The sequence below is a fragment of the Eleutherodactylus coqui genome, chromosome 3 (assembly GCF_035609145.1).
Source record: "Eleutherodactylus coqui strain aEleCoq1 chromosome 3, aEleCoq1.hap1, whole genome shotgun sequence".
In the NCBI taxonomy this organism is placed as follows: Eukaryota; Metazoa; Chordata; class Amphibia; order Anura; family Eleutherodactylidae; genus Eleutherodactylus; species Eleutherodactylus coqui.
Window position 1 is genome coordinate 29410057 of NC_089839.1, and position 26872 is coordinate 29436928.

The 26872-nt window shown below is 45.5% G+C and overlaps 1 protein-coding gene and 1 pseudogene across 1 annotated transcript in view; both read left to right on the forward strand.

Moving 5' to 3' along the window:
• Positions 1-26872, forward strand: part of LOC136620111 (uncharacterized) — a 534467-nt gene that overhangs the window by 420787 nt on the left and 86808 nt on the right.
• On the forward strand, positions 6655-21586 carry LOC136620533 (zinc finger protein 271-like; annotated as a pseudogene).

A 26872-nucleotide genomic window follows, 5' to 3' on the forward strand; every position in this document is an offset into this window, starting at 1 on the left:
GGCTTGTGAAGCGGGAGCCAGGGTAACTCAAGGACTAAATCAACAGAAAGGTTCTCCCTAACCAGAAAAGAACACACCTCAGAATGTAGCGCCCCTACAGAAAAGACTAGTTCAGAGGTTCTCGTACTGATTATCCCTGCAGACAACGGAGTTGAATCAATACCCGAGACACGGATCTGAGGTTTCAACGGTAATAGACATGCAGACATAGACTTGACAAATTCAAAATTAATGAAGTTTGGGGCAGCCCCCGAATTAATGAAGGCCCGATCGTTGAGGTGATGAGCATTATACGAAATAGAAAACTGCAAAAACAATTTATAACATTCCGGGAGTTCCTGAGCTCCTAGGCGATCCCTCGGACATTGCCTAGGAGCGGAAGTTTTCCGGCGGCTGTTTCTTGAGACAGTTTGCGAACCAATGACTTGGAACTCCACAATAAAGGCATAATCGATTCCTGAGCCGGAATTCCTTGCATTCCTTTGGGGACATAGAGCCCACTTCCATCGCCTCGACTTCGTTGGTAGCTGAGGTCATGGACGGATTCTTGGACCGCTTCACTGGCGGTTCGGTCCGAGTCTTGCGTCGGGCCCTAAGACGATGGTTGGCCTTTACCGCCATAGTCATAGCCTGCTCTAACGTCTCGGGTTCCGGGTGCGACAACAGACTCGGACTCAGACAACCCTATTAGAAATAAATCTTTTAAAGCACGGTCATTCCATTTTGACTTCACACAAAACTGACAAAACTGGGAACAGAACTCTTCCGTGGGGCGTCTTCCCTATCGCAGATTCAATAACTTACTTACGGCGTACCCCGCCCTATCTGGCTCATCATAAATCTGCCCAAGGGTCGTAAAAAAGGCATCTACCGATTGGCAGGACCATGAGTCGGGGGGTATTGAGAATGTCCAGTTGTGAGGGTCGCCCCTCAAACGTGAAATGACAATGCCCACCTTCTGGTATTAAGAACCTCAGGAGTGGGGACGTCAATCAAAATACAACCTGCATGCCTCACTGAAAGAGAAAAACGTCCTATGGTCACCAGAAAAGCATCAGGTAGAGCGATCTTAGGCTTGACGCCCGACCCCGGGACAGCAGCAGTTGTGTCCAAAGTACTAGTAGCGGTCTGCTCCTGTTGCTGGAGCCAAGTGGACAGGTCTTGCACCATACCTGTCAAGACTTGCACCTGATTGGCAAACGGAGCAACAGCCTCCATATCAGGGGTTAAGCAGGCAGGTCGCAACGGGTGCCCAGCAGCAATATTGGCCAGTGTTTTTGTTAGGGCTGACCAGGGCAGATAGACAGGGGATCCCTATGCCAACCCTCTCCATGTCCCTACCAACTTGCCCACCTTCTGTCTTCTCTGAGATCCCTTTTTAAACTTTCTAATTTACAGCTCTGCCCTTTAGCCCTGCCCCCAACGCAATTGTGCCATCGTGCCAGTTGCATAGTTCTGTAGGATCCGCCCTCATCGTCATCTAGGGCAGTGTCGGAGTATCGCGCCCGCACCTATGCAGGCCCACGAGCACCACAGACCATCAGCGTCAGCAGGAAGGGAAAAAGAAGCATCGCGGTCCCCACGTAAAGCCCCCTTGGACCACAGTGGAGAGGAATACGGCCTTAGTGAACTGCCGCTGCAACATCCCAGGAGAAGATCCTCAAGAAGGGAGAGCAGCCCTGTTGCCTCTGAACCATTATGAGTATTTCTTCTGCTTTTCACACTGGGAACTCCAAAGAACTCCCAGCACCTCTCTGGATACACTGAGGAAAAACACTGCGGAAGTTGGGAGAGGGAGCTTTAAGCCACTCTGTGTTTTCCTGTTGTATCCTGAGGAGGCGATCTCAGGTGGTGCTTTCATGAAGATGATAGGGAAAAGCTTACATAATACATACCCTTCCCAGCTCCCCCGCTGTTGCTGTCTTCCCGATTCTCTGTTTCCAACTGGACATCTCTTAGGGTAGGGAGTGGTGGTGACACAGCAAGGGGTGATGTGAGCACTGCAGAAACTCTGCGGCTGAATTCGGTGATTGGCTTCAGTGTTTACATTGTCCTTTTTCCCAGAGTTTGTCATCATTGCCTCCCTCTAGCCAATACTGCAGACAAGTGCAGCTTGAAGAGCTGTCAAGACAGCCGTGGTAGGGGAGCCGGGAAGGGCGAGTATGTCTTCTATTATTTAACCATTGAATGCTGAGCATCGTTTGGAACAACACTATGTGCCCAGATAAACCCTTTAAGGTTGCGTTCACATGTCACTGGCTTGCTGCAGATCTTGCTACGGATCTGCAGCAGATTCCATCCTTCCAATTGAATTTAAATTGAAGAGATGAAATCTAATGCAGATCTGCATCAAAATAGCAAAGGGTTAACGCACGCTAAAAACGAGGGACATAAAGAATCCTTCAAAGTTTTCTGGTTCCAACAACTTATCACCTATAAACGGCATACGTGATAACAAGCTGATTGGTGGGGGTCGCACTGCCAGTACACACACTGATCACGAGAACATGGAGCTGGTGATGTCACGAATAGAGGGTGTGTGGGTCAGGCTGAGCGGGAAATACTGGTGGGCCAGGCGCACTGCACTCCATTCACTGCACTTTTAATAGCCCCAGTAGTAATAGTGACCTCCAAAGTGACCCCAGTAATAATAGCAATCCGTGTTAGTAGCCCCAGGAGTAATAGTGACCCCCATGGTAGCCCCACTAGTAATAGTGACACCAATAGTCGCCCCAGTAGTAATGTTGTTGTTCTATGCTGTTTAGTTGTTCACGACCCTCGGTGACCCAAAAGGCGAGCTCCCTACATGTTTTTCAGTTTTACACTGCTTCTTTCAGTTGTGTGATATCCATGCCAGTATCAGCTTTGATAGTATCAATAGTAGTAATAGTGACACCCATAGTGGCCCCAGCAGTAATAGTGACCCCCATAGTGGCGCCACGAGTAACAACCCCTCTTAATAGCCCCAGTAGTAATAGTGACCTCCATTAGTAGTTCCGGTAGTAATAGTTACCCCCATAGGGGCCTTGGTAGTAATAGTGAACCCCATAGTGGCTCCAGTAGAAATAGCGCCCCCCGTATAGTGGCCCTAGTAGTAATAGCGACACCCGTTAGTGGCCCCAGTAGTAATAGTAACCCCCCAGAGTAGCCCCAGTAGTAATAGTGACTCCCATACTAGCGCCGGTAGTAATAATGACCCGCATAGTGGCCTCAGTAGTAATAGCAACCCCTTTTAATACCCCCAGTAGTAACAGTGACCTCCATAGTAGCCCCAGTAGTAATAGTGACTCCCGTGCTAGCCCTGCTAGTAATAGTGACCCATACAGTGGCCCCAGTAGTAATAGCAACCCCCATAAGTAGCCTCAGTAGTAATAGCAACCCCTGTTAGTAGCCCTAGTAGTAATAGTTACCCTCATAGTAGCCCCGGTAGTAATAGTGACTTCCATAGTGGCCTCAGTAGTAATAATGACCCCCATAGTGGCCCCAGTAGTAATAGTGACCCACATTAGTAGCCTCAGTAGTAATAGCAATCCCCGGTATTACCCCAAGTCGTAATAGTGACCCTCATAGTAGCTGTGGTAGTAATAGTGACATCTATAGTAGTCCCGGTAGTAACAGTGACTCCTATAGTGGCCGCAGCAACAATAATAATAATAGACTTTATTTGTATAGCGCCAACATATTCCGTAGCACTTACATAGACAGGGGGAATACAGAAAAACGAAATACAGAAATTACAGAACCACGGTTACATAGTAATCAGTCGATGCAAACAATAGGGGTGCGGGTCCTGCTCCAACGAGCTTACATACTACAAAAAGTGAGGTGATACAGAAGGTAAAGGGGCTGGAGATGTGCACGGTATGGCGAGGTGGAGAGTGAGGGATGTTATACACATAGACAATGGTCAGACATTTAGCCTATGACGGCAGAATCGGTATGACTGCAGGAGCGGTTTATGATGGCTAGCAGGGATTGCAGTCAGTAGGTCAGGGAGCATGTTATCAGGCGCCGTACAGAGGGGTTTGTTTAAGGAATGCGGTATGCCTCCCTGAAGAGGTGCGTTTTTAGAGCACGCCTGAAGTTCTGCGAGTCCTGGATTGCTCGGGGTAGCCTTTGGTAGTGCGTTCCAGAGGGCCGCTGCTGCTCTGGAGAAGTCTTGGAGGTGGGAATGAGAAGTTCAAATTAAAGGGGTGCTCAGTCTGGTTTTGTTAGCAGAGCGGAGAGCCCAGGCTGCTTGATGGATTGAGATGAGGGAGGCAATATTGGGTGGTTCTGCGCTTTGGAGGGCTTTGTAGATGAAGGTAGCGAGTTTAAATTGAATTCTGTATTTAACGGGCAGCTAGTGCAGTGACCGGCACAGGGCAGAGGCGTCCGAGTAGCAGCTGGACAGGAAGATGAGCCTGGCTGCCGCATTCAGGATGGATTGGAGAGGGTAGAGTCTGGAGCAGGGGAGGCCGATCAGCAAAGAGTTGCAATAATCGAGCCGGGAGTGGATGAGGGCAACAGTAAGCGTTTTTAACATGTCCACAGTGAGAAAAGAGCGGATTCTTGCGATGTTCTTGAGGTGCAGCTGACATGTTCGGGCCAGAGATTGGATGTAGGGGGTAAATGATAGATCAGAGTCGAATATGACTCCAAGGCAGCGGGCGTGTTGTCTAGGAGTTATGGTGGCGCCACACACTGAGATGGATATGTCAGGATGAGGTCGGTTAGTGGAGGGTGGAAATACCAGTAAGTCAGTTTTAGAGGGGTTTAGTTTTAGGTAGAGAGAGGACATAGTGTTAGAGACAGCGGATAGACAGTCGGTGATGGTTTGGAGGAAAGGTGCAGAGATGTCACGGGAAGAGGTGTATAGCTGGGTGTCGTCAGCGTACAGGTGGTATTGGAGGCCAAATCTCCTGATGGTTTGTCCAATAGGGGCTGTGTAGATAGAGAAAAGAAGGGGGCTAAGGACCGAGCCCTGGGGGACCCCAACAGCAAGGGGAAGAGGAGGGGAGGTAGAGCCAGCAAAGGAGACACTGAAAGAGCGGTCAGATAGGTAGGAGGAGAACCAGGAGAGAGCAGTGTCCTTTAGGCCAATGGAGCGAAGCATACTGAGGAGGAGTTTGTGGTCAACAGTGTCAAATGCTGCGGAAAGGTCGAGGAGGATCAGTAGGGAGCAATCACCCCTCGATTTGGCTGTCAGTAGGTTATTGGATACCCTTGTAAGGGCAGTTTTTGTCGAGTGTTGAGGTCGGAAGCCAGACTGTAGGGGGTCTAAGAGAGAGTGGTCTGATAGATAGCTTACAAGGTGGGAGTAAACTAGGCATTCTAGTAGTTTGGAGATGAAGGGGAGGTTTGAGATGGGTCGGTAGTTGGCAGCATCAGTCGCGTCCAGAGTCGGCTTTTTTAGCAGTGGGGATATGATGGCGTGTTTGAAAGAAGAGGGAAAGATGCCAGAGGTCAGAGAGAGGTTGAATATAGTGGTGAGATGGGAGATGACCACTGGGGAGAAGGAACGGAGGAGGTGTGAGGGGAGGGGGTCGCTAGCGCAGGTGGTGGGGCGAGCAGAGAAGAGCAATTTGGAGACTTCTTCCTCTGTCGCTGGTCTGAGTACAGACAGTGAGCAGGAGCTAGATGCAGTGCTGACAAGACTAGGGTCAGGGCTAGTCTGGGATTGGGAAGTTATTTCCTGACGGATGTCATCAATTTTCTTTCTGAAGTAGGCAGCCAGCTCTTCAGCACTGAGATCCGTCACCGGGGGCTGTGGTTTAGGGCTGAGAAGGGAGTGAAAAGTATCAAAGAGCCGTTTAGGGTTGTGCAATAGTGAGGAGACTAGAGAGGTGAAATAGACTTGTTTGGCATGGTGGAGGGAGAGGTTGTAGGTTCTGAGCATGAATTTGTAGGGGAGGAAGTTTGCGGACGTTTGCGACTTCCTCCACAGCCGTTCAGCACTTCTAGAGCACCGCCAGATGAAGCGCGTTTGAGGCGTGAGCCACTATTAAGACAATAGTAACCCCAGTCTTAATAGTGGCCCCAATAATAATAGTGACCCTCAATAGTAGCCCTAGTCATAATAGTGGACCTCCAGCCTCCTAACAAGCAGTTAACTCACTTAGTGCTGCTGCTGTAATCACTGCGACCTCTGACCTCCGACAAGCAAGAACACAGAGGTCAGAGGTCATACTAATTACAGCAGCGGCGCCTTCTGCGACCAGTCCAGGACTATTAGCGAGTCTAATGCTTGTGGGATGCGAGGGGGGATAAGTCTCCTGCCACCCAGGACTGTCCTGCAGGATTCGGGACAGTTGGCAGTCATGCCCTAGGGTGCATTAAAAGAAATCTGCTTTATTCCTCCATCATGCAACGTCTTGGCTGTCAGTCTTCCTGAAGCATATGCACTGATAATGGAGGCTGCGCCTGATCGAAGCCCCTGCAGCCCCCTCACCTCACTACTGGGCTGCCTACATAATAACTGGGCTGGTAGTGATGTCACAGGAAGGGGCGGGGCCTCCAGGAGATGCTGGATCCTACTGGGGTAAAGGACCTGTGATGATGTCATGATCATGTGACCAGTCACGTGTGTGGGAGGAGTTTCTTGAAGTTCTCTCCTGATGAGGTCAGCAGGTAGTAGAGGTGTGTGCGCTGCATGAGTCTGTGCATTGGGCTGTATGACGGTCAGTCCAGGTCAGTTAGAGGTAACCGTCCGTGTGTCCGTATTGCGGCGGCTGCATTTATCTCCTGCCGTTAGTTGCGCCTCGGATACCAGTTTGTCGGATGTGGAATGAATCGCATATTGGAGAAATAGATAAAATCCCGGTTCTTCATGGCTAATCTTTGCTGCGGATGTTTTGCTGTGATGGTCCGGAGGTATTTTGGTCCTCCAGCTGCACCGTAGTTATTGCAGACAATGTGCAGCACTGATATTAGTTGCAGTTCCATCACTGGTGGTTACAGTTCTTGGATGCGGTGTATTATTAGGGGGGTGCGGTGTATTATTAGGGGGGTGCGGTGTATTATTAGGGGGGTTATGTGCTCTGACCGCCCTCGTCGGGGTTCCCATGTACACTGCCTGCCTAATACTGTGTATACACGGCCGCACTGCCCTGTATACAGCCAGCTGCAATGTTCTGTATCTTCTGACATCTTTCTGTCGTCGTCAGCAGGGACTTTATCCAAATATCTGTGAATACTTAAAGGGGTTTTCTTGGTGGCGCCGGCTGTCAGTGCCGGGATACACCGACACCCGTAATTGCAGGCGGACCTCTCATTGACATCAGTGCAACTTGTGCCTGCAGTTACAAGCGCCGGCCACTATACATGGATCGGCACACGTGGCTTCCACTTCAACCCCATTTTATCCTGGCTCTGATCGACAGCGCTGCCTGGAAAACCCCTCTTAAGGGCAACAACAACCGGAGTGCCATCTTCTAATGTGGACTGATAGAAATGTTAGACGGTGGAAAGGGATTTCCTGCAGAACAGATCGGTATTGGAAAATGCAGCTCCTGCTGATGTCTTGGGGGATTAGGGATTGCTTCAGGGTAAGGGGGAGAGTTATAGTGTTCTGGAAGATGAGAACTGGCTGCTGTATGTGGTGCCCTGCAGTGTATCCTGTGTGACCCCGTACTGGCTATGTAAGGTCCCATGTCCACGTGCGGATTTTAATTATAAAATCCGCGCCTCTTGCCACCCATATGGATGCATTAGCATCCGCACGGCAAGTAAAAGCATGCAGATATATTTTTTCCCGGCGTGCAGGTTGCACACACGGGAAGAAATCGCAGCATGCTCCATTTTCCTGCGGTTCCCGCAGCGACAGCTGCCATTGAAGTCAATGGAAGCTGTCCCCACCGCGGCACACCCACAGCTGTCACTGTGGAGGTGCCACGGATCTGCGAGAAAGCAGGGGATTCAAAAACAAAAATGTAAGCACTGGGCATGCGCTGGGCCCAAAGTTCCCGGACGCATCCTCCGTGCTGAAGAAAGAAGATCTGGCCGCCTCCGAGGAGATCCGTGCTGGACCCGGAGAAGTAAGAAGTAGAGATGAGCGAGCATACTCGGTAAGGCGATATTCTCGACAGAGCATTGCCTTTTTCGAGTACCTGCTGACTTGTCCCTGAAGATTCGGGGGGTCACGGGGTGAACGGGGGGGGGGGGGGGGGGGTTGCAGAGGGGATTGGGAGGGAGAGAGAGAGGGGTCTCTCTTACTCTCCTCCTTGCTACCTCGAGCCAGCAGGTACTCGAAAAAGGCGATGCTCTCTCGAGTATATCGCCTCACCAAGTATGCTCGCTTATCTCTAGTAAGAAGCATTCTTTTCCTCTCCATGGCCACGGGCACGCATGGATACCCCCCCCCCGAGATTCAGCAGTGGTATCCGTGCGTGCAAGTGGACATAATGCCTAACGGGGGACAATGGACTAATATGTCATATTATGGTCAGTAATCTGTTAAATAGGAATACATGTTGAAAAGGAAGAAAAAGTATAGTTTTATCAAATGGAAAGAGGGGGGAATATCTAAAGAAGGATATAATGCAGCTTGCAGAAACTGTAGGGCATGTATCATAAAAGCTAGCGCTAATAATGAATTGAGGCTTGCAACAGAGGCCAAAAGCAATAAAAAAGGATTTTGGGGGTATGTCAAAAGAAAAGTCAAATATGCTTTTGAGCTGAAAATGGTGAATTGGTTAAGAATGATTTTGAGAAGGCTGAACTTTTAAAATCCTATTTTGTATCTGTTTTCTCTCAGAAAGTAGATGGAACATCAACTGATCTTCCCTGTGCTGTTGGTGGAATAAAAGAATGCAGGCCATCTATAAGCAGAGACATGGTGAGGGAATACTTAGCTAACTTAAATGAATTCAAGTCTCAAGGCCCAGATGAATTACATCTTAGGATACTAAAGGAAGCAGCGGAGGTAATTCCTCAACCACTTGCCATAATCTTTGAAAACTCCTGAAGAACAGGAGAAGTCCCAGAAGACTGGAAAAGGGCAAATGTTGTCCCTATCTTCAAAAAAGAGAAGAAGGTGGATTAAGGAAACTACAGGCCTGTGAGCCTGACTTCTATACCGGGAAAGATCTTTGAACAAATTATTAAACATCATGTATGCAAGTTCTTGGATAAAAATGGAGTAATTAACCAGAGCCAGCATGGGTTTGTATCAAACAAGTCATACCAGATGAATTTAATTTCCTTCTATGACAGAATCACTGACTGGGTTCATCAGGAAAATGCGGTGGATATAAAATATCTTGACTTTAGTAAAGCATTTTTACAAAGTACCTCATTCCATACTCATTGAAAAAAATGAACAAATATGGGATTGACAAGGCAACTGTTAGGTGGATTCACAACTGGCTGAGTGATCGTACTCAAAGAGTGGTCATAAATGGCTGCCCATCCAAGTGGAAGAATGTATCGAGTGGGATACCACAATGCTCTGTTCTAGGGCCCAGTGTTGTTTAACATTTTTATAAATGATTTGGAGGAGGGAATTGATGGGAAACTGATCTAATTTGTCAATGATACAATGGTAGGAGCAATAGCTAATACTGGGGAAGAGAGAGAGAGTATTCAGAAAGATCTAGAAAAACCTGGACAGTGGGTGGCGATTAACAGAATGGTATTTAACAAGGAGAAATGCAAAGTCCTACATCTGGGAAAGAAACATGAATAAAGCACATACAGAATGGGAGTAATTGGGCTAAGCAGCAGCACATGTGAACAAGATTTGGGTATACTAATAGATCATAGACTGAACATGAGTCAACAATGTGATGCAGCAGCAAAAAAGGCAAACACAATTCTTGGATGTATTAATAGAAGCATAGAGTCTAGATCACGTGAGGTACTTATCCCCCTCTACTCTTCCTTAGTCAGACCTCATCTGGCATACTGTGTCCTGTTCTAGGCACTCCACTTTAAAAAAGACAGACAAACTGGAGCAAGTTCAGAGAAGAGTTACCAAGATGGTGAGCGGTCTGCAGATCATATCCTATGAGGAACAGTTAAAGGATCTGGGAATGTTTACCTTGCAAAAAAGAAGGCTGAGAGGAGACTTAATAGCTGTCTACAAATATCTGAAGGGCCGTCACAGCGCAGAGGGATCAGCCCTATTCTCATTTGTACAAGGAAAGACTAGAAGCAATGGGATAAAACTAAAGTCTTAATGGACATTAACACTTTATCAACTTCATTTGCATGTAAAAAGGCCTCCAAGAGCTGTTTGCAGAGCCCAGCCTGTGATTAATCACGCGCCCAGCTGTGCATACAGCTGCATTGTTCTGCTCTCAGATGATGGTAGATTTCAATGGATATCCGATGGATATAACAGCATGCAATCTATTTAAAGATAAACGTTTGCTTTACCTCTCAGTAAATGAATTATGGATTTTAAGTTCATCTTAAAATCATTGTTCAAATGAAAAGTGCACGTCTACATGTAACGATTATTACTCATTTTCAGTCACCTCTATTTTACACTGTCACTAGTCCTTTATAATCCTCTAGTAGTGAGGCCCTTCATGGAAGACGTTTTTTGTTGCCCTCAGGTTCCTTAGGTACAGGACTTTCACAGATAAAGACGATGGTCCTTTCCATCAGTGACCCACCAAGGATGGAGAAGGACAGAGACCACATGGCTGCCCGGATATTAGACCTCACCCTGGAGATCATCTACTGGATAACTGGGGAGGTGAGAGCTTCACAGGATGCCACTCTTATCTCTAGTAATTAACAGGGGAATGATGGGAAAGGTGAAAGATTCGTAGCCTCCATGTAGTGATCAGTGTCTCACCATCCACAGGATTACACAGTAGTGAAGAAGTGGTCTGGTGAGTGTGTGTCAGGAGGACGGAGCCGGACCCAGAGCCCCATCACCGAGCCTTCATCTTATTCACTGATACATGAGCAGAAGATCCTAGAACTTACCCACAGGATTACTGAGCTGCTGACCGGAGAGGTGAGCGCTGCTGGGAATGGGGGACATTATATAATACCGCCAAGGGAGGAGTCTGGAGGATGACGGTATATTGTGTGTGTCAGGTTCCTATAAGGTGTCAGGACGTCACTGTCTATTTCTCCATGGAGGAGTGGGAGTATTTAGAAGGACACAAGGTTCTGTACAAGGACGTCATGATGGAGGATCAGCAGCCCCTCACATCACCGGGTAAGAGGAGACCTTCCTTTATTGTAGAGGACAGTTTTGAGGGTCGGCTAGTCTCGCCATAATCTGATCATCAGATATATAATGTATTCAGTCTCTCTGGTTATTTCCTATAGATGGATCCAGTCCTAGAAATCCCTCAGAGAGATGTCCCAGTCCTCTATATTCCCAGGATTGTCCAGAGGAAAAGGAACATGTCCCACTGGATCATCAGGTAGATGAAGCTGAGATTTCTGCAAATCTTCTACAGACAGATGAATGAAGATTTTTACTACCCAAGTGCAATGCAATTTTTAATTTCTTACCTTGAAAAAAAATATTTAATTTTCACACGCGTGATAATGGCATGCGCAAAATACATTACAAGCACAAAAAATAATTTCAGGTTTACAAGTGTGATATTGGTTCGAGCTTTCGGACTGATATCTCACTCAAGCCTTAAGCTGATAATCATGTTGGTGATTGTAATTTCACACCTATTAACTGCAGAGTAGTTAAAGGGAGTTAATAAGTTCCTGGGATCTCACTATGAGTGCCCCACCTGAGATAAAAGCTGTTATTCCTGAAATAGCTATCCCAGCAACAGCTTACTGATTGGTGCTTTGGTTGCTTAGCAACACCAGAGCCTGCATGGAAAAGGTAATTTTAAGTGTGCGTACGCTGTCAGTTGGTGGTTGGAGATTGGGAGCAGAAGAGGGCAGACGCAGAGAAAAGAGCAGAAGAGAGATATAGTGTGGTGAGACAGCGAATGTATCATCAGAAGAGCCAGAGGGAGGAAGAACTGAGAGTAGTGGAGTTTCTCCTCCATCCTGAGTAAGGAAATCGGAGCCAGTCAGAAAGAGAGGTCATCATAAAAGAAATTTGACACTGTCAATGTGGATGTAAATGTAACTGTTGTTGTTATCATTGCTCCCAAATCCACAAAAGTGAACTGTCTCTATGACCTAACTTTACATAGTAAACTGCATGCCTTCAGTTTACTGGCATCCAATTGGACTGGTCTCGTTATTTCATTACCATAAGTAAGGTTTTTTTTCATATAAAGGCACTGGCATCACATACAGATATCCTTTAGTACCTAAACTATGCAGAGACTCTTACCAACCGCCTGCTGCACCTCTGGCTCGCTTCAGCACTTCACTTTATCGGATACAACTAGTCAGTACCGCCAATGTTTTGTAATATTTGATCCTTGGTTGAATGTTGATCCAGTTTGATCCCCACTTGAGCAGATCCTTCTCCTTTCAGGGCAGATTGGTTCATGTCGTTGAGGGGTTTTCCACCTCTGTCTGGGTATAAGATAATGTGGGGCCTTTTACTTCTTTGTCATCTCTTTACTTTGCAGGAAAGTTCTGGTGGAGCGATGAGTGGCCTCGATAATCCCATATCACTGTCAGTGAATGGTAAGAGAGTTTCATTAACCTTACATAGAAAGGCAATGTGCTGATGACTCGCTTCTCCTCCACTTCTGATGACGGATCTGTAAATAAGTAAATTTTAAGTTTACTGCTTATTGTTCTGTATATATTCATTTCATGACCTACTAAATTAGGTTTAATTGATCCCCTTTAATACGTATCCTGTGAGCGCGGATTTTGTGTTTTGGATATTTCTCCCTTTTTTTAACCACAAAATGCAATTTTTTTGATTGGTCCTGCTGCCTTACTACTACTTAGATGCCCATGTGCACAAGAATCATATTTTTTACATTCCATCCATCCTGACAGCACACATGAAGGTTGCCTGCTTGACCTGACTGGGACAGGAAGAGGAGAGTTCAAAAGGCCACCTCCCACCACCATTCTCCAGTGTTCTTCCTGTCCCACCGGACACGGAGGAGAGGTCCTCACATGGAGCACTGGGAGCTAAGCGATGAAGACCCCAGTTCAGAGTCCAATCAGCGGGCGGTGGCGATTGTTGAATCATTGCTCCATTCTCAAATGCTGCTGGATGAAACTCTATAGCTAAGGGTGCATTCCCACGAACGTATATTGGCTCGGTTTTCACGCCGAGCCGATATACGTCAGCTCTCTCTGCAGGGGGAAGGAGCCAGGAAGAGCCAGGAGCAGGAACTGAGCTCCCGCCCCCTCTCTGCCTCCTCTCCACCCCTCTGCACTATTTGCAATGAGGAGAGGTGGGATGGGGCGGGGCTAATTCGGGACACTTGGCCCTGCCCCCGTCCCGCCTCCTTTCATTGCAAATAGTGCAGAGGGGCGGAGAGGAGGCAGAGAGGGGGCGGGAGCTCAGTTCCTGCTCCTGGCTCTTCCAGGCTCCCCCCCTGCACATGGGGAGGACGTATATATCGGCTCGGCGTGAAAACCGAGCCGACATACCTTCATGTGAATCCAGCCTAAGGCTTGGGAAAGGCTAATCTAATTAGGGTGGAACAGGAATTCTTAATAGGTAATCTCTGCCAGATGGTCAGAGAAGAGGTTAGGTGGCAGCGACCTAGTTATAGGACAATCACTATTCAATGTCTGGGCACGTTTCATCATATTTTCCTGGATCTGAAACTGAGAGATGCATGTTGGGACTTGTTAATCTGAGGTTTGCTGCAGTTGAACATAACAACAAGTCAGTTTGTTGAGAGTTTCTATTCAGTAAACTTGTGTGATTTTTGTTCCCGTCATCAAGTCTTTAGTTTTTGTTGTTCTAAGTCATCACTAATCAACAGTAAGTAACATTTTCATTATTACTTTGCACATTACTATATACTGAGAGGAAATGTGGGAGGTCATGTCATTTCTATCTGTTTATGCCTCATTTTTTAATTAATGAGTTGTAATTAGTAAAATATTTATGTGGGGGGGGGGCATTGATTTTTCTAATAAAAATGATATGCAGTTTGTGGCTGTAGTTCCTCTTTAAAGTGGCTCTGGGGGAAAAAAAATAGTAAAAGTGGCCTCATGTTGTAGGTGAGTTCATATTGTCAGGCGGTGGGGCCAACACAACTAGCCCCATTGGTGATAGATGCAGCTAATGCCAAAAATACAATATTAGGGGTTAAGCTGAATATAAAAGTTTAGTCTTCATTGTACAGCTCCAACTTTAACACATGTAGTGCCAGAACCAAACTTGGTTCATAAATACGGCCCCAGAAGCAAGCTCGGTACATAAATAGTACAACAGTATCAAACTTGGCATGATGATCAACTGCAAAGTCTGTTTAACCTCTACGATATGTTTCTACCATGTGAAACTACAGCTATCAGTTTAACTTGAAGCATGGTAATGTATGATGGGAGTTGTTTCACAGACTAGACTTGTGTTATGTGTGCTGCTGGGATCTGTAGTACTAAGGTTCATAGCAGCACATTTCCACAGGTTGGTGAGTAATTGAGCTGGCTGGGTGTGGTATTCTCTAGCAGCCAATCCCCTTCAGCCTGCAGCACATATAAACCCAGCTCCTGTCAGTCTGAAGCTGGTCTTGTACTGTTTGGATGTATCTGTGATGTTCCCACTCAGATCTGTGTTTGCATGTAGGTCTGTTGTGTCTCTCTGCTTCCCTGAAGATGGTTTGGACATTTGCAGTCCTAGTCTGCAGCACATGCAGTTCCCCTTTTCCTTTCCCCTGACAGGTGCAGCCTCCAAACGTCTTATGTCTTGCTCTGTGTGTCACTTGGTGGATCCCTAACACAGTTCCCGATGTCAGCTCAGTGGCTGACTGTCTATCCCCCCAGTATGAGGACACGTATGTGTTACATTTGCTCCCCCCTTCATAGGCGTTTTGGCGTTTGCACTAGGCCCGTATGAATAAGTCCTGTGCTACACCTTTCCTGGTTGAGACATATTTACAGTGTACTAGGCCCGTAGTGATAAGTCCTGTGCTGCGTAGTGTCTCTTGGTGGAGTTGCTTTACTCTCTCCCATTTTACCATCTTTGCCTTGGTGTCACGTCTTTTTTAGATAACTCCTGTACACGTGCGCGGTTTGGAGGAGTCGCATAATTTTTGTTGTTATGCTTAAAGGGTCCTGAGGCCCTTTTTTTCAAAGGGGAGACACTGTTACATGTGCTGCTGGGATCTGTAGTACTAAAGTTCCTAGCAGTACAGCTCCTCAGGTGGTGAGTAATTGAGCTGGCTGGGTGTGGTATTCTCCAGCAGCCAATCCCCTTTAGTCTGCAGCACATATAAACCAGTTCCTGTCAGTCTGAAGCTGGTCTTGTACTATTTGGATGTATCTGTTTTGTTTCCCACTCAGATCTGTGTTGGCATGTAGGTCTGTTTTGTCTCTCTGCTTCCCTAAAGGCGGTTTGGACATCTGCAGTCCTAGTCTGCGGTACATGCAGCTCCCCTTTTCCTTTCCCCTGACAGGTGCAGCCTCCAAACTTCTTATGTCTTGGTCTGTGTGTCAGTTGGTGGATCCCTGACACAGTTCTTGATGTCAGCTCAGTGGCTGTCTATCCACCCCAGTATGAGGACACGTAGACTTGCTGTGAGTTTCGTCTGTGTGCATGTGAGCTCTGGATAAAGTCCTTGTGGTTTCCACTATATGTTGTAGTCTGCTGTGAGTCTGTGCCAGTAGTTCTGTCCTGTGCAGCTTGCTGTGTGACCTGTGTCCGGTGCTGCTGGACTCCTGGTTAGTGTAGGGACTAGCGGTATAGCCAGGAGCCGTAAAGTGGCCTGCTAGCTTCCACGTTTTTGATCAAAATGTCAACTAATACCTGATATTTATATAGCTTATCACCTGTTACTAGTGGTTGCATTTTGGCTGCTGTATGCTGTGTTTTCTGGCTCTGTGTGTCCTGTTCTGTCCCTGTCATGCGGCATGTGTATGGGTCCTGTTCTGGTGCGTGGTTCCTAGGAGCAGCTAGGGCCCAGATCCGAAGACCACTGGGCCGCCCTTTATTAGGGCGATGTCCTCACTCAGGTAGGGCCATGTCATCCTCCCTGTAGTTCAGGGTCAGTTGTCTGAAACCCGTGTGTGTATCCGTCTCTTGGTCACGATCGTATGGGCCCCATGCTTAGTTTGCCCCCACAATCGTAACAACTTGTCTTACTCATCACCGCGGCAGACCATACAGTAGACTCCAGAACTGATCAGACACAGTCAGAGGCAGAATACATAGTGAGCGATTCACAGGTGACTCTTCTATAAACAATCTCCTTTTTTTTTTCTTCTGAAAGCACCTAAGATTTCCATGACAGCTTGTCCCAGCCCTCACCCACTTAATATAGTAATGTCCCGAGGTGAACAACTTATTGCCATTTGTTCCGTTTTTGGCACCCCAGATAATCAACTGACAGAAGCCATGGCCAGCATCACTGGGGAAATGCAGTATTTAAAGAGATATGTGTGAATCTGTGTAGTAGTTAGGGGGGAAAATGTGCATGTTATCAGCACATTCACAGAGGATTACTTGAAGTAGTCTTGGATATTCATGAGCTGCTGGCTAGTCATAGCTAAAACCGCCCTCCAGCCACTGATTGCCAGTTGTCTGCCTATTACAGTTCATTAAAAGAGACCTGCCCATCAATAGCTGGAAGGCAGGGTGGGTAAGGCTAGCTGCAGCTCATGAATATGGAGGACTAGGTCTGTGTCTGGCTGCTGATAATAAAATGCAACTTTCTCCCAAACTGTAGCACAGATATGTACCCCAGACATATCACTGTAATCAGTGCGCATGACATCACCTTGTTTTGCTCTCAGCTTCACTTTATGGACGGCTATTCACATGATTCGGATGCCTAAAAAATAGGGTTTGCCAAAAAGAGTTTCTCTACTCATCTATTTTTTTCTCAGTATAAGTCCTGATTCCTCATTCTCGGTAGTAACACTTCATCAAGGATCCCTGTAATAGCACAGTTGTCGTGTGTTGGTGTGATCTTTACATGGCTTTGAGCATATAAAGTGGTACTGAATATTTAGGGGTGTGCGCCTTAGTCTTTTACTCCTCCCAATACTGCAATTGTTTCTCCATGTTTAACCCACTCCACACACAGGCACATGGAGGAGCCTTCAATGTGTACTTCTCTCCACTGTACATGTGAACTCACAGGGGTTTTGTCTCTAATGACGTCTTCCTCCTACAGAGTGTGAAGGGTGGTCTCCCCCCTCTCTAATGTGCATTCTGTCATCTATGTAGAGTCAAACCTCTAGTTTCATTGTCTTCTAGTTTATTCGGTTTCCAGTTTCACTGATTTTTCAAGCCAGAAATTTGCCTCTAGTTTCATTGGCTGCTTCTTGTTTCATTGGTGGCCGCTGGCTCACGTGATCTCCTGCTCAGCGTCTCCTCCTCCTGATGCTGAAACACTACCCACCCTTCTCCAGCATCGCTGTGGGCACTAGTAAAACAGTACTGTAGTGTAATGTAAGTGGCCATGTTTACCCAGATAACACAGTGATAACTTAGGACAGATAACACATTGATGTCACTGGCAGTCCTATGTAACACCAGAGATAACACACAGTGATAATGCTGAGGACAGATAATGATGCCATCTTCAGTGCTATGCAACAACACAGAGAACACAGTGATAACGCTAAGGAAAGATGATGTAGTAGATGTGACCTGCAGTCCTATGTAACAGCACAGATAAAACACAATAACATGTTCATTTATTCTTTACAGTAGACTTTTATATTCTTTTATTATTATTGTTTTTAAACATTTATTCTCTATTAAATGTGGTTTTGTGTGTTTTATGGAATGTCTAGAATAAATTAATTGGATTTACATTGATTACTATGCAAGTAATTGCCTGGAATTTCATTGGTTTCAAGTTTTGCCGATTGCTTTCGGACGGATTACCAACGAAACTAGAGGTTTGACTGTATATTGTATAATTTAATACAAAACATTTTGTGGAACCCCCTTTTGCTGCAATTACAGATGTAAGTCCCTTGAGGTTTGTCTCTATTAGCTCAGCACATCTTGTTACTGGGATTTTACCCATTTTCCAGGTAAAAGTCTTCCAATTGCTTCCAATTAGATGGTTGCATTAGTGTTCAGCAGTTTTCAAGTTATGCCACAGATCCTCAATTGGATTAAGGTCTAGGCTGTGACTCCAAAACATTTCCATGTTTCTTGTTACACCCTTCCAGTATAGCTTTGGAAGCATTTATAGGGTCATTGTCCTGCTGGAACAGGGGTGCACAACTCCAGTCCTCAAGGCACCCCCAACAGGTCATGTTTTCAGAATATCCTATAGTAAGTACATCTGTTGCAGAGTCTGAGGCTCTGACAATTACATCACCTGTGCAATACTGAGGAAATTCAGAAAACATGACCGGTCGGTCTGCCTTGAGGATTGGAGTTGTGCACCCCTGTGCTGGAAGGTGAACCTCTGTTTTTTATCCCTGGCAGACTGAAGCAAGTCTACCTTAAGCATTGTCCTGTATTTAATGCCATCAATTTTTCCTTCACTCCCCAACAAATTTCCATGCCCCATCCATGATGTTGCTACTACCATGCTTCACTTTGGGTGATGGGAATTGTTGAATGTGTGCCACACATTGCATTTATAATCATGACCAGAGATTCTTCTTCCATGTGTTGAGGGAGTCTGTCATATGTGGCTTTTTTTAACCCTATTCTATAAATCCCCACTCTGTAAAGTGATTATAGGGGCACATATCTTGTTTATGGAATTTGCCAAAAAAAAGTTAAATAGTATTTGTCAATTAACACTGTGATATATTATAGTATATGGTCTAGATAGAAAAAACTGTCACTACCTGTACTAGGAATTAGTTTTTAGAAACTCCATTGACAAAGTACTTACAAAAACTATGATGTGTTTGTTAATACTTTGGTCTTCCATCACTGCAAGTACGTGTGCTTTTCTTAAAATCATATGTTGGCTTTCTTGCAAGCTAACTTTCCTTTAAATTTCCTTGCTTACTACTGTCTTAATAAAGCTTAATTGCTTAATAAAAGCTCAATTGTTTAGTTTTGGAATATAAGAAATTTTTGCTTTCTTCTCCAGGTGCAGATTGGATAAGAGGCTCCCATGGACATCTCGATGTATCTCTATATCAGGAAGTAGAAGATTACACCACACAAATAAATACAATAACTCCTAATGTACCCATAGTGCTTCAGACTAGCGATCTATTCTCCAATGGTCATAATCAACCTTTATCTAACCAATCACTGATTAACAAACATAGACCTATTCATGGACAAGGGGAACTATTCCAATGTGGGAAGCAGTTTAAAAGAAAATCTAAACTTTCTTTTCAGAACAGAAATCCTAGCAATGCAAGGTCATTTTCATGTTCAGAATGTGGGAAAAGTTTTAGCCAGAAGTCAATTCTTCTTAAGCATCAAAGAATTCACACAGGAGAGAAGCCGTTTTCATGTCCTGAATGTGGAAAATGTTTTAGTTGGAAATCATATCTTGTGGAACATCTAAGAAGCCACACTGGAGAAAAGCCATTTTCATGTTCGGAATGTGGTAAATGTTTTGGGCACAAATCTGGTCTCTTTAAACATCATCTGAGAACTCACACAGCAGAGAAACCATTTTCATGTTCAGAATGTGGCAAATGTTTTAAACAGAAAGCAAATCTTGTGGGACATCTAAGAACTCACACAGAGGAGAAGCCGTTTTCATGTCCAGAATGTCGAAAATGTTTTAGCCAAAAATCATATATGGTTAAGCATCAGAGAACTCATACAGAGGAGAAACAATTCTCATGTTCAGAATGCGGGAAAAGTTTTAGCCAGAAATCAATTCTTCTTAAACATCAGAGAATTCATACAGGGGAGAAGCCATTTTCATGTCCTGAATGTGGGAAATGTTTTAGTTGGAAATCATATCTTGTGGACCATCTAAGAAGCCACACTGGAGAAAAGCCTTTTTCATGTTCAGAATGCGGTAAATGTTTTAGCCAGAAATCTGGTCTTTTTAAGCATCATCTGAGAACTCACACAGAAGAAAAACTATTTTCCTGTTCAGAATGTAGCACATGTTTTAGCAAGAAATCAGATCTTGTGAAGCATCTAAATAGTCACGCAGGAGAAAAACCATTTTCGTGTTTAGAATGTGGAAAATGTTTTAGCCAAGAATCAGATATTGTTAAGCATCAGAGAGCTCATACAGAGGAGAAGCCGTTTTCATGTCCTGAATGTGGGAAATGTTTTAGGTGGAAATCGTATCTTGTGGAACATCTAAGAAGCCACACAGGTGAAAAGCCATTTTCATGTTCAGAATGTGGCAAATGTTTCAGTCAGAAATCTGGTGTTTTTAAACATCATCTGAGAACTCATACAGCAGAAAAACCATTTTCATGTTCAGAATGTGGCAAGTGTTTCAGCCAGAAATCAAATCTTGTGAAACATCTAAGTATTCACACAGGGGAGAAGCCATTTTCATGCTCAGAATGTGGAAAATGTTTTAGCCAAAAATCTGATCTTGTTAAGCATCTGAGAACTCACACAGAAGAGAAGCCATTTTCATGTTCAGAATGTGGGAAATGTTTTAGACAGAAGTCTGGTCTTGTGAAACATCTAAGTATTCACTCAGGGGAGAAGCCGTTTTCATGTCCTGAATGTGGAAAATGTTTTAGCCAAAAATCAGATCTTGCTAAGCATCAGAGAACTCACACAGGGGAAAAGCCTTTTTCATGCTCAGAATGTGGGAAATGTTTCAGACAGAAATCAAGTCTTGTAGGACATCTAAGAATTCACACTGAGGAGAAGCCATTTTCATGTTCAGAATGTGGGAAAAGTTTTAACCAGAAATCAATTCTTCTTAAACACCAGAGAACTCACTCAGGGGAGAAGCCATTTTCATGTCCAGAATGTGGGAAATGTTTTAGTTGGAAATCACATCTTGTGGAACATCTAAGAAGTCACACAGGGGAGAAGCCATTCTCATGTTCGGAATGTGGCAAGTGTTTTAGCCAGAAATCGGGTCTTTTTAAACATCTGAGAACTCACACAGAGGAGAAACCTTCTCCTGTTCAGAATGTGGCAAATGTTTTATCATGAAATCAAATCTTGTTAAACATCAGAGAACTCACACAGGGGAGAAGCATTTTGCTTTCCTCAAATGTGGGAAATGTTTTACATAGAAATCAAGCCTTGTAGAACATAAAAAGGCACACAGAGAAGCCATTCTTATGTTCACAATGTAGAAATCGCTTAAACCAAAACTTGGTTTTTGGAGAACATTTAAGATTTTACACAGTGGAAAAGTTCATTTTCACAATGTGGAAAATGTTTGTTTTAGCAGGTAATTTTGATTTTTGTCGAACAGAATTTTCTGTATAGAGAAGACAATGTTACAGGTGTGGATTCCTATTGCAGGACCGATTGCTTAAGGATGTTTTCTGTGTATAACTTAACCCCTCTAGGACTTGTGTCACAAAACAGTGTTGCAGGCAGGATTTTTAAAGAGGTCCTGCGCAAATCTATTAGGACACTGATTGCATAACCACTGCCACTGTGCCGAACGAAAAAAATCATTGCCATAAGGCAAAATAAAAAAATTATACATAACAAAATGTTATTCTCTCTTACTCCCCCTATCCTCTCTTGGTGTTACCCCCTCTCTCACAAGCCCAAGTAACCTCAATTATTTTTTTTTACATCTATCTAAACCTCTATATTATACACTAAATGGCTACTTGTTTGGAGACAAACATCTAATAGCTTGTTGGACTTACTTTTGGTCTCCAGAACTTCAGCAATTCATCATTGCATAGATTCCAATAGGTGTTGAAATCATCATTTTGCAGGATACTGATCCCCCGTGTGCTACAATTAGTCCACCTCCACGAGCTTACACCATTAACAAATGACAGAGAGGGTTGATCTCTCCATGCTGCTTGCACCAAATTCTGATTTTCCCATCACCATAGTGCAAAAGGAGTCTGGACTCATCTGACCAATATTTTCCCACTGCTCAGTGACCTAATGTTCAGCTCTTTTGCACACTTAAACCCCCCCCCCCCTTTTTTTTTCATAAACAGTAATGACTCTCAAACTGGTCATCTGCTGTTATAGCCTATCTGTGTTAAGCAACCATGAGGTGTACTGTTGGACACTTAGGGCTCTTCCACACTAGTGATAAGATTTTTCAGTAATGTGAGAGTGAGTAAAAAAGGCATGAGTTTGAAACCAATGATTTTTAATGGTTTCATTCTCATTTGCGATGTTTTCACTCACTGCAATTTTTTATATCCTTGCGTTGTAGTGGGTCCCTACACTAATATAAATGCATCACAGAAAGGGAAATATAAAAAATCACAGAAAACGGCCATTACTTACTGAGTGAGGAGTGCATATAGATGCATCCTCTCACCATGCAGGTAGCTGACTACCAAATGAGGGAGCGAACCACACCCGTGTAGGACACCTATAAGAAAGCAACCCACACCACCTCCTGATATAGAGGGGGGTGGCTGCTTGGTGTATACTCCCACACATAGTGGATACAAAGTGCCAGACCATTCTGATATATGTAGTTCACCATGCAGACCAGCAACCTATTAATGACGCCATAATAATTTGGCGGGTTGCCCTGCACTTCCATGAGTGATCCACATTGGTAGTGCCACCCTGGGCTCTCGAGGAAGCCCTGGGAAAGTCCTCTAGCTCCACCCCTATGTCTCCAAATATGGGGAGATATGTAAAAGATCCCCTGTAGCTCCATCCCCCTCTCCCTGCTATGGGGAATTCCAAAGCTCTTTTGCGATCTCTCATTGATTTCAATAGGACCGGCACTCCTGCTGCCTTTCCCATTGAAAACAATGGGCCATATTGCAGATTTTTTTTTTATAACAACTTGCAGTGAGTGAAAACATCGCAAATGAAAATGAAACTACTGAAAATCATTGGATTTAAATTCATGCATTTTCACTCCCCTCGCATTGCAGGAAAATCTATTGCCAGTGTGAAAGAGCCCTTAAGGTGGAGCATCAGCTTTGGATTTGACTGCAATTTTTCTAGATTCTGCAGCGCCTGTCAGAATGATTCTTGACATCCTCTTCGAACTCCTTAACCCCTTAGTTACGGCCCCATTGCCTTTTTACGTCCTGGCCTGCTAGGCTTAATACCTAGAGGAAGTAAAAACATACATCCTCTAGGAATGAAAGCCCTGCAGGCTCAGGACGTGATAGCTCAATGCTGCCGGTTACTGGAGGTAGCCGAGAGCATGGAGCTGTTATCCAGGGCCGTGGGACCCCACCCCCGGTCATGCGATCACCGGTATCCACCGGATACCGGCGATCACGTTAAAGTCAATGGAAAGGAAATTAAAGTTAAAGTTTCAGCTCCCCTTACGGATCGGATCCGTAAGGGGAGCTGAGAGTACTCATCCCCCGTCCTCCGCGCCATCCGGCATCATCTGGGTTCTCCCCAGCCCTGCAGCCTGCGTCTGCACTACGTCACGCGCATGCACAGAAAGCCGGGAGGCCCGGGAAATTTAAAAACTCCCTTCTCCCGGCTAGTATGAGTAGCCAAGAGCAGGGAGCTGTCACTAGGAGCCGCTGTATGCGGTTCCCGGTCACATGATCGCTGCTATCCAATGGATAGCAGTGATCATGTAAAAGGTAAAAAAAAAGTTTAAAAAGTAAAAAAAAAAAAAAAAAAAAAAAAAAAGGGTTGTTTTATCTCCCCTCATGGATCATATCCATGAGGGGAGATAAAATTTGGTACCTAAAGCCCCCAGATTTATCCGTGGACCTTGCCCGGCTTCTGCGCATGCGTCTTGATAGACACAGGGGCCTGTAAAGATAGTGCCACCTCTCTCTGGATCGCCAACAATGAAACAGTTGGAGCTGGTCGTGCTTGTAGGACAATCAGACGATCCTCTCTACTGGAGATCTGTTGAGGATGGCCAGAGCCCAGTTGCTTTGTATTTGTACCCTCACACAACCACTGATCCCAACACTTCCTGTCTGGTCAGAATGGCCCAGGTCTGTGCTGGGCCATGCCGCTCACTGCTTGCTGCTGGGTGCAGGCCTAGCTGCAGGCAGCATAAGAGAAGATCAGATTAGAGAGGGACAGAGGTGGAGTTAACAATAGCGCCTGCTCACTGCTGCCGGCTGAGTACATCCTGATGCCTCCAGGCCGGCAGTGTATCATGTGATGAGCAGCATGGCCTGGAGGAGGGACTAGTAGGTAATGGATCATTGTAGGGACTCGCCCATTCAGACAACACAATTCCTTGTTTCAAGGTTATACTCCTTCGCTCCAACAAGCTAAACTGTAAGTGCCCACCCTCGGACTCCACCTCCTTCAGTTGCTGATTATCTTTTTAGGTGCGGTTTTAACTTTTTTTGTGCTGCTAAAATTCCCTTATCTGAATGTTTCCATAGGAAGCCATTGGTTCTAATAGTCACGATTTTTTGGAGCATGTAAGTTAGCTGTGCACATTCCCTCACGTGAATGAGCCCTCACAGATAAGAGAATCTGCAACATCCTAGACAGTGTAGTTTCTAAAAGGGGGACACTTCTCGGGGTTTCCACCTTACTGGTACTTCAGGGGTTCTGCAGAATTGGCATGACATCCATAAAAATCTGAAAAATTTGCCCTCCAAAAGCCAAAAAACATTCCTTACCTTCTGAATCATGCGGTGCACAAACAGCAATTTACATCCACATGCACAGTCTAGTCACATTATTATGACCACCGCCTATTCGACGTTGGTAGCACATTGCCCATGAAGGAAGTGATGTGTGGTGGACGGGCTTGGTGGGCATATAAAGTGTGTTATAGGCCGTCTGCTCACTTATCACTCGTTGTCTTGGGTAAAAGGAGCGATTTATCAGAACTGCAAAAATGGATGATTATTGGCTTTTGGGCCAAGGGTGCCAGTATTTCTCAAAGAAAACAGATTGTAAACTGTTTGCATGTTGCTGTGATGAGAGTGTATCATAAGTGCACAAATGGCTTAATTGGGAATATCCGACGTGGAAACTGCGTTGCACCACATGCCATTGATGTGAGAGATAAACATTGGATATAAAGGTGCGCGAGGGCCGACTGATACTCTGCAAGGAGCAGCCCACCATGAAAACCAGGGGGCTACCAGATGTTTGTAAACAACAGTTGACCAACCCTATTGCACACGGGGCTCCGAAGCAGACAGAGGGTCGGTGCAGATATGATAAGAAAGGTGCATCGGAATAAAAGGCTGCAATTTGCATGGCAGTATTAGAACTGGATCACCGTTCACTGGAAAGTGGTCATCAGTCACATTTTCTGCCTCATTGAACGGATGGACATTGTTGTTTCAGGTATAAAACATTAGAGAACTAACGCCCTGCAGCCATTGCTGGAAGGACCCAAGCTACTGATGGCAGCATTATGGTCTGGGGACTTTCTCCCTGGCTTTCTCTGGGCCGCTCATCCATGTGGAAGGCACTCTGAACCAACTTGGTTCTGGATCCATCCTTGCAGATCACGTACAACCATAGATGCTGTCTGTCTTCCCTGGGCAAATGGGGTCTTCCAGCAAGATAGTGCAACATGTCACATGACTAGAAATGTCCAAGAATGATTGAAAAAGCACAACCAAAAGTTCCAAGTACTTTCCTGGCCCCCTAATTCCCCAAACCTGAACCCAAGTGAGCATGTGTGGACCGCCTCTATCCGCGTGTTCACGCTATGGATTCTCCCCCATGTACCCTCCGGCAACTGTGAGTTACACTGCAATCAGTATGGCTCCAGATACCTGAAACAACCTACCAGTACCTTCCTGAGTCATTTCCAGCCCATCTAGCCAATGTCCGTACAACACATGGTGGTTACTCCAGATATTAGCTGGTGGCCAATCTAGTGTGCCTCGACTCTGTATGTGACACTGCTGTACCCAGGGGAACTCGCCTAACAATTTATGGTGTGTGTCTTTAGTGGCACAAGCTGGGCACAAAAACAACATTTATGTGGATAGAAATGTCTAAATTCCTGAATTATCGGTGGGTTAAACATGCTCACTACTGGCAGCACCCCATTATAAAATGCTTAAGAGGTGTAATTTCAAAAAGGGAGTAACTTAAGTTGTTTTTTTTAATTTCAGCTGATGGCCACTGCAATTGTTGGCCAGTGCTGTGTAAATCTCCAAATTAGCCCTCAAATCAACACGGTGCTCTTTCAGCCCTAAACCCTGTCGTGTTTTCTAGCTAAAAATAAAGGGGTTTGCTAGTCATTTAACCCCTTGCAGTACTGATGACCTATCCTCAGGCCAGGTCATGAGTAGCTAATCAGCGGGAGTTATCGCCTGATCTCAGTCCTCACACTCATTGCAGCGGGACCGGATATCCGCATTGGGGTCACAGCGAGAAGTGTAATAGAAGGCTTAGCATGCAGTGGAAGAGATAAGGAAACGGCATATGACTGGGGACTGGGATAGAAAGGGTTAAAAAGCGAACGCAGCAGGGTGGGAGGAGTCTAGGACAGGAAGTGAAGAGGGAGAGGAGCGGAAGAAGACTAGAGAAGAAGACACGAGGAGAAGAAGGAGAGATCTGGAGCGGAGAAGACCTACAGTGCAAATAAGGCGAAAGAAAGCAAGGAAGACAGACTGTGAAACAAGAGGAGCCGAAGAGCAGGAGAGGCTTACAGAAAGGGTGCAGCGAGCAAGTCAGGCGCGGCAAGCAGGAAGAAGGAGAAAGAGCGGTCACGCCATCGGAAAGGAGAAGCCCCAAGATGGAGGACCTACAGGAGAGGATCCAGCAAGCGGTACAGCAGGGCGGCACCGGGTGGTTTGAGGAGCTGCTCGCTAACTGTTGCTCAGGATCGGAGTCCGGGATGCCAACGGAGCCGGCGGC